Source organism: Hypomesus nipponensis, chromosome 16, assembly GCF_054491055.1.
Source record: "Hypomesus nipponensis isolate SF chromosome 16, ASM5449105v1, whole genome shotgun sequence".
In the NCBI taxonomy this organism is placed as follows: Eukaryota; Metazoa; Chordata; class Actinopteri; order Osmeriformes; family Osmeridae; genus Hypomesus; species Hypomesus nipponensis.
Genome location: NC_140376.1, coordinates 11,904,655 through 11,913,392, shown reverse-complemented (window position 1 = coordinate 11,913,392; position 8,738 = coordinate 11,904,655). Strand labels below are relative to the sequence as shown.

Below are 8,738 nucleotides of genomic sequence, written 5' to 3'. Positions count from 1 at the left end.
TGTAGGCTGATTCTGGCTGCCGGGGCCAAGGATCAAGATTTCCTTTCCCTACCATAAGAACGAAAATGCAGTACATGCTTGGCCTTTTCTCTTCTGAAAGTGGATATCATCTTGTGGATTTGAAATGGAAACTTGTGCTGTGACTTTCATTGAATAAGTACATAGATCTATTTAGCTGTCTCTATTTAATATTAGGGCATTGAGCTCCCTCATTCCAACCAGAAACTTTACTTTAGTAGTAGTAACAGTCATAGTAGTAGTAGAAGTAGTAGTAGTAGTTCAATCAGGAGAGACTTGGGATAAGTGTAAGATATTTATTACATAATAATAAATGACTACAGTGTTTGGAGCTTGGACCCCGCGGGGAACTATATAAATCAACGGGCGCCTGCCCAACGCCCGAAGAAGAATCCCCCGTGAAGTCCAGACACTGGTGGCGGTGGCGGCAGCCGGCGATCAGTTGAGCCGAAGATGGAGATAGGAACCGGGTGGCGACGGGGAGGTGGAGGGTTGCGCACTTGACAGCATGAACGAACTACATAGGGAGAGAATCTTATTTAAAGGCAATGATCATATGACGCCATCAATTGTAGGCGGGAGTGCTAATCAACCTGAACCCCAGTGACCGCCCGACCCGGGAACGGGGGAAGGGTAGGGCGTTCTTAGCCGGGGGAGTGAGTAGTGAACTCTACGATTGAAGTGTGCAGGGATCGGTGCAGGGATCGGTCTTGCCTGACTGAACTTGCGCTAAGCTTCATTAGTGGTAGTAGTACTAGCTTTTATCGAACATACTGGATACTGGTACAGTCCATGATGGACAAAACAATGTTTCTCCAGGACCATGGTGCTACATAAAACAACACTTAGACAACTACACAACTACATAGAACTAAACACAACGTAGGACCAAGTGAGGCCTTCACATCACTATATACAAAGTACGTGTGCAACATGGCAAGACAGTGCATCAAGACGACAATAATGCAACAGGATAATAAGTGTAACAATAGTGCAAGGGATACAAGTAGGTCCAGGGACACTGGAAACAAACATAACATACTATGGACTTTGGACATAGCAGTTATTTGAGGTAAGGGCCAGGTAGAATAAATCAAATTGGGTGGCAGCAGCACAGAACACAAGGTAATTGAGGATTCCTTCCTGATCCGGAAGGAATACGCCGTATACAGCTCAGGGGACAGGCCATAGCACTCGCACAGAACTTAGTGCAGTTGCGTGAGCCACGATCTGGTTCATGCAGACCGTCTCACAAGCTTGTCGGTTCATCATTATCGTTACTCATTTATCTGACGCATTGATTACATCAGACACATGTTCAGCATTGTCAGTACACATTGGTATATCTAAAGGTGTAACCGGGCCAGGGTATTCTTCTCTGCCTTGAGAAAATGAAGCTCAACGCTCCAATTGAAAATGTTCCTCTTATGAGGTCATAAGACAACATGCATGCAAATGACCATAGACCAGATAGGCTACAATATTAGGGGATCGCTAAGACCTGTATAAAGTATCCAAACAGCATGTCATGGGACCTTAAGATGCATCTCTTAAGTAAGAGACATAGCTAGTAGTATTTGAAATAGCAGTAGGATTAGCATCATAGATTCATTCCTCTACAGGACACATCATATTAAGTATTACTGCTATTAACCGACAACGTTTGCCGTCTCCATTGTTAGGCTACTTAAAATGTCATTAGGACAATGTACTCCAATGTTTCCGCTGTATTCATCATACCGGCAGGCTTGTGCAGCAAAGCATTAATTCTCCTATTATTGTTGACTGCTAGTAGACTGAGAAGCGTGCACATTCCATTGTCCTTGCACGATATGTCCAACCCTACACCCCGCAATCGATCAGACGCCAGTCCAACAGGTCAGTGCACCGAGAAAACCTGAAAGTGATTCACGACGCCACCTGCAAATGTCGCTCCCCGGATATGCCACATATGCCGCGAGTGCTCGTGGTCGGCTCCTGAACGCGAGCCCCCTTTTTGGACAGCACAACAGCAGCACGGGAAACGGATCCGCCCTTCACCGGAGCCTTCCCCGGGCAGCATGCAGGGGAGCGGATGGAACAGCCTCGCCACATTAGAGGAACAAACAACTCCTAGTGGACAAACCCTGTGTAGTACAATGGACTCCTTTATGTTGGCCGACAAGGCCAAATGGGAACCGTGCCTGACTCGGCGCACCGAGCTTCCACCGACCCCATTGGTGCAGGGCTCCTCGGATGGAGAAATATCAGGAAGCAGCTTGAAACCTTTGTTCAGATCCCCAAAACACGCACACGCCGTCCAGGACCGAAGAGATGGACAGGGAAGCGACCAGCAATGGCAGCAGCGCAGAACACAAGGTAATCGAGGACGCGTGTGCGTGCATGTGTGCGACTTTATAGCGCCGCCTATTAAGCTAAACCTATGGACTGAAAACACGGCTATGGGTGATATGACGTGGTGCTGCCCGAGTGCCATGCCTGAACTAGCTTCGCTCATTCATTGGACTTGAGCATAACACCTTTATAGATACCATGGATGAAGAATTGATCATATAAAACACTATATCCAAACCAAACATATAAAGACTTGAAGGGAATGAACAAATACCTTGTTTATTATAATGCTGTATGTCTTTAGCTATGACATGCTCTTCTCCCTGTACACCAACAGCTGCACCTCCAGTCATCCTTCGGTCAAAGTCTTGAAGTTTGCGAACGACACCACCCTCATTGAGCTAATCTCTGATGGGGATGAGTGTGATTACAGGTGTGAAGCTGATAACCTGGTGACCCGGTGCAGCCAGAACAACTTAGAGCTCAATGCTCTTAAGACAGTGGAGATGGTTGTGGACTTCAGGAAAAACAGCCCCACTCACCCCCATCACCCTGTGTGACTCCCCAGTCAACACTGTTTGAGTCCTTCTGCTTCCTGGGCACTATCCTCTCCCAGGACCTCAAGTGGGAACTGAACATCAGCTCCCTCACCATGAAAGCACAACAGAGAATGTTCTTCCTACGGCAGCTGAAGAAATTCAACCAGCCAAAGACAATGATGGTGCACTTCATTGAGTCCATCCTCACCTCCTCCATCACCATCTGGTACCCTGCTGTAACTGCCAAGGACAAGAGCAGACTGCAGTGTATCATCCGCGCAATCTGCCTACCCTCGAGGACCTGCATACCTCGAGGACCCTGAGGCAAGCGAGGAAGATAGTGGCCGACTACTCCCACCCTGGACACACCCTTTTTTCAGCCACCTCTGGCAGAAGGCTACAGTCCATCTGGACCAAAACCTCACGCCACAACTTCTTCCCAACCGGTGCTGGCCTCTTCAACAAGGCCAAGGGCGCACACAAACTTTAACCACTATCTGTACAATGACACCTTGACAACTTCAAATTTGCACTGTTACACTATTTGTATTTTTTGCACTATTTGTAGCTGCAGCAGCGCTGGTATTGCTGATCGAGATGTCGTTATATAAAAAGAGGAAGGTCGACACTAAAGGTCGTATCTTTCAGGATAGATGGAAAGAGAAGGATTTCTTTTGGGAAGTAGGGGGCCAACCCGTGTGTCTTATTTGTTCTCAACAAGTGGCTGTAGCAAAGTAGTACAACATCAAACGACACTACGAGACCCATGCCGAGAAATACGGCAATTACACAGGGCAACTTTGGACTCAAAAGCTAAAAGCTAGCATGATCGCTACAGAAACAGTAAAAGGTATTCTCCGAATGTCGAGATACACACGAAGGTTCGTTCAATCCTTGACACCACAGTACCCAATGCTCACGGCGTTTGCAGGACAACATATTTATGTGAGCAGGGCTTTTCCGTGATGAATAATAATAAATCAAAAGTGTGCAATCACCTGACGCACAGACATCTGAATGACGTTATGAAAATAGACACTGCCCAGAAACTGTCCCCCAATATGGACAAGCTGGTGAAAGTTAAAAGGTCTGGCTTCGACAAGTATCTGAAGTAGGCTGGTCTCCCCATTTATTATACAGTTTTTTTCAAATGCTTACACACAAATTCCTCACTTTTTACACAATTTCTGAAACCTGACACTCAAACACCAGAACCACACCTCAAATCTGCAAAACCATACGCACATTTTGAGACTTTGACTCAGTTTTCAATTTCATAAAACACTTTGCAAAACACAACACACAATTCTCCACGTAACACACAAAATTTGGTAAACTTTAGAATAATGGTCCGTTGTTAACAAGTAGCTATGCAGGAAGTAATAGGTAGTTCTACATTAACACAGAATTTTATACTATTAAATAATATGGAACCAAGATTAACTAAGCAGTAAGTAATAACTAATTTACAACAAAGGTAGTTCCTTGGTAGGTATTTGGTTATTACTAAATACATGTATCCTCTTGAGAACTACTTGTGAACTATCACCAATTAAGAAAGAATAACCAATTAATTACTAATCACAAAAGTAACATGTCTAAAAAGTTAACAATTTGGTTGTTTCACTCTTAACATGGTCATAACTTTTCAGAAGCTTGTGCCTCACAAATGGGTTCTTTGTGGAAACCAGTTTATGAATATTATATCCCCCCAAATACGTTAACTACAGGTTGAGATTTTGACTACTCTTACCAAAGAATGGATGTATGTTCTCTGTTTATTTCAAACTTAAACAAGCTATAATACAAATAATGATAATTTGTTTAACATTTGTAATAATTAGAAAGTGATGCTGACACTCTCATAATTGGATTAGTTTACTATTATGAGCTTGAGTGTCAGTTAAATGTCTGACTCCAAAGACCTACCTTTATGTTACAGTAGCCGCCTGAGGAGGACTTCTCTTTAGGATATGAATATAAACATTGATGTTCTCTTGTCAAAAACAATTTGCATCCTGCATTTATGTTGCGATAAGTGCCAAACCAAATCTTCCAGATTTCAATGTTTGTTAGAATATCACTAGTGCCTCACAGAAATGTATGCCTGTACTGTATGTGTCAAATATAAAAATAGACTTATTATAGGCCTATTACTTGTGAAAACCAGTATAACTCCTCACTAATTACTCGAGCGTTACCTTGTCATCCTGCAGGAACTACTTGTGATGTGGACCATTATTTTAAAGTGAAAAACATGTTAACTCCTCAGTAGTTACTCAAGAGTTACCTTGTTATCCTGCAGGAACTACTTGTGATGTGGACCATTATTTTAAAGTGACAAACATGTTAACTCCTCAATAAGTACTCAAGTGTTACATTGTCATCCTGCAGGAACTACTTGTGATGTGGGATTGATTGGATCGATTGCTTTTTTTTAAATTATAGGCACTGGAAGATTTCCATGAAATTGTAAAAGAAAATCATACATAATGCAGAAATGCACATGGGCATGCAAGAATAAAGCATTTTTAAAATATGTCTGAATTAAACATTCTTTGTTTGGCACAATGATGAAACCTAGCATTTAAACAAAACATTCTGTATTTTGGAATGAAACATTCAACACATTCAACAAACTGTGATGATAAACTGAGTCAAACATAATGGCTAAATAATTAATAAGTAAGTACATGGCTAACCTTAACCCAAATCAAGGTGTAGCCCTACTTATTACACATGAGTCTAGTATCGGCAACTACCGCGAAATACCACATCAACGCAATTCCAAAGGAATAAAAATGATGAAGAAAGAAAGTACAGGCAGGACTGTAAAATAACTTGCTAGATAACCCAAATCAGAGAACAGGAACATGGCCCAAAACGCTAGCTACAGTTGTTGCTAGCTGTAAAGCCAGGCTAGCTGTCGGCTAGCTTTTAAAAAGTCCCTCATACAAACTGTATAGTATTGCAATCAAAATTCCCATTAATTCTACAATTCGAAATTTGCACTAATCCTAAACTTCGAAATTCTAGTGAAATTCACCTAGTTGTTGTTTTTGTATGTTAGCCAAATGCTGGATATTACCATCCATAAAAATGTGCCACTGACAAATAATTTCGCGCTCCTAACTTACTCATTGAAGTTGCACCAGTATAGCTTTAGGGAAAACATGACATGGATTCAGAACAAATAGGTTTCGGTAAGCCAAGTCGACTGGATTTGGAAAATGGACCGGCCGTGATTTGATATTTTTTGAGCTGCAGAAAGACCTAATAGCAGACACATCAAAATTGCCCGCATAATCATACAGTATGATCAAATGTTGGGGAGGACGTGTTACATAATCATACAGTATGATCAAATATTGGGGGAGACGTGTCCCATAATCATACAGGGGCGTGTTATAACGTTAATATTCATAAACCTTTTTCCACAAATAACTCATTTCAGGCACAAGCTTCTGAAATGTTATGACCATGTTAAGAGTAAAAAAAAACACAATTGTTCACTATTTAGACCTTACTTTTGTGATTAGTAATTCATTGGTTATTCTTTCTTAATTGGTCATAGTTCACAAGTAGTTCTCAATGAGGATATATGTATTTAGTAATTATCAAATACCTACCAAGGAACTACCTTTGTACTAAATTCGCTATTACTTACTGCTTAGTTAATCTTGGTTCCATATTAGTTAATAGTATTAAATTCAGTGTTAATGTAGAACTACCTATTACTTCCTGCATAGCTACTCATTAACAACGGACCATTATTCTAAAGTGTTACCCAAAATTCTAGCAGGAAGCATCTTGATTTCTTTTTTAAAACACAACCAATCAAAATGCCACACTAATTCATCAGTGCCTTACACTCACTCACCTGTGCAAACACTGATTGCTTTACTCAACACCAACCAATCATGGCTTTAGAATAGGCCTATACCACAGTAAATAGCCTAATTTGAGTTGATTTACAGTGGTGGGTATAATTTGAACCTTTACTGTAGAAAAGATAACAGGTATGTAACAATATACTGTAATATACACATGTTCTAATGTACACATAATGGCCAGGTTTCCAAGATTCGTTACAGTTTTTTTGATAGCTTACACTAAAATTAGAAGTAGTACACTATTAGCAAAACCTTACACTCAAGAAGCAAAACATCAGCCCATATTTGCACAACTATAAGCACATTGTCAACCTCACACTTGTTGCAAAACTCTACACACAGTGATTTGCAAAACACTAAACACTTAACATACATTACACACAAAAATCTATCATGAAGTCACTTTCTTGCAATACCAAAGCACTGACTGTAAAATTACCGCTCCTTCCACCCAATTGGTTCAAAACAGTCATCAGGTGTGCAAACACTTGTTTGCTTAATTGTGGACACACTAATCAGGTGTGTAACCACTGTAAAAAGCAGCAGGTGAGTTCAACTTCAAGCACAATGTTTTCAAGCACAATGGAAAGAGTCAGAGAAAGAGTAAGACGGGGAGGAGAACGAGGAGGAGGAAGAATGGGGGGAAGAAGGGGAGGAAGGGGACTCAACAGAGGAGGAATCAACAGAGGAAGAGGAAGCGATGGAGGTCATGCTGGAGGTAGAGGAAGAGAAAGACAAGCAGGTGCTCAAAGAGGACCGAACCTGTCAAATGAGATCCGTGCAACACTGGTTGACCACGTTGTCAACCATGGCCTGACGCTGAGGGAGGCTGGACTGCGAGTACAGCCAAATCTAAGCCAATACAGTGGCAAGTGTGATAAGAACATTTCGACTGGAAAATAGGTATTGTAAAAATATCATGTCAAACACATCTGCACGGTTTCAGTAACTGCTTACAGTACTGTATTCTATGCACTATCAGCACTTCTGTTACCTTTTCCTGTGAAATTACTGTACTATTGTATGCTGTTTTTTTTTCGACATAGGATTGAGGGTCAGGAACGACAAGGGGGAAGGCCTCCTATGTTCACAGAACAGCAAGAGAGGGAGATAGTAAACATGGTTTTGGCCAACAATGCTATAACACTCAATCAGCTCCAAACTAACATTGTCAATGACCACGCTAGTTTCAACGATATCCATCAGGTCTCAACATCAACACTGGCACGCATCCCCCCCCAAAAAACATTCAAATTAAGCAAATTTATCGAGTGGCTTTCAAGCGCAATTCCGAAAGGGTGAAACGACTGTGGCATGATTATGCAGAGGTATGTATTCACTATAGCAGTGTGATATTGCATACTGTCTCATAATGTTTTACTGTACTGTAATATGTATACTACATCTACACAATTTTGCCTGACACTGTTCTTCAGAGTTTTACAAATGGATGGAGAAGAGATCCAGCATTAGTTCATTTACGTAGATGAGGCTGGGTTCAACCTGACGAGAGCACGAAGGAGGGGAAGAAACATCATTGGCCACAGGGCTATAGTCAATGTCCCAGGGCAACGTGGGGGTAATATAACACTCTGTGCAGCCATTACACAGAATAGGGTCCTCCACCGCCATGCCAATATGGGCTCTTACAACACAGCACTTATACTTACATTTTTGGCCCAATTGCACAACATAACCGCAGCAAAGCAAATCGATCATATGCAACACATTGTTGTCTGGGACAATGTCTCTTTTCACCGCTCTGCTCTGGTTCAGAACTGGTTTCAGCAACATCCACATTTCACCGTCCTATATCTTCCACCATACTCTCCATTCCTCAACCCTATAGAAGAGTTTTTTTCGGCATGGCGGTGGAAGGTATATGATCTCCGTCTCCAGGCTGAGGTACCCCTCATCCAAGCCATGGAGGAGGTCTGTGACCAGATGGAGGTAG

The 8,738-nt window shown here is 41.9% G+C and overlaps 1 pseudogene; it reads left to right on the top strand.

Annotated features, from left to right (window-relative positions):
- The first annotated feature begins 2,188 nt into the window (after nucleotides 1-2,188).
- LOC146254897 (uncharacterized) lies at nucleotides 2,189-8,738 on the top strand (annotated as a pseudogene).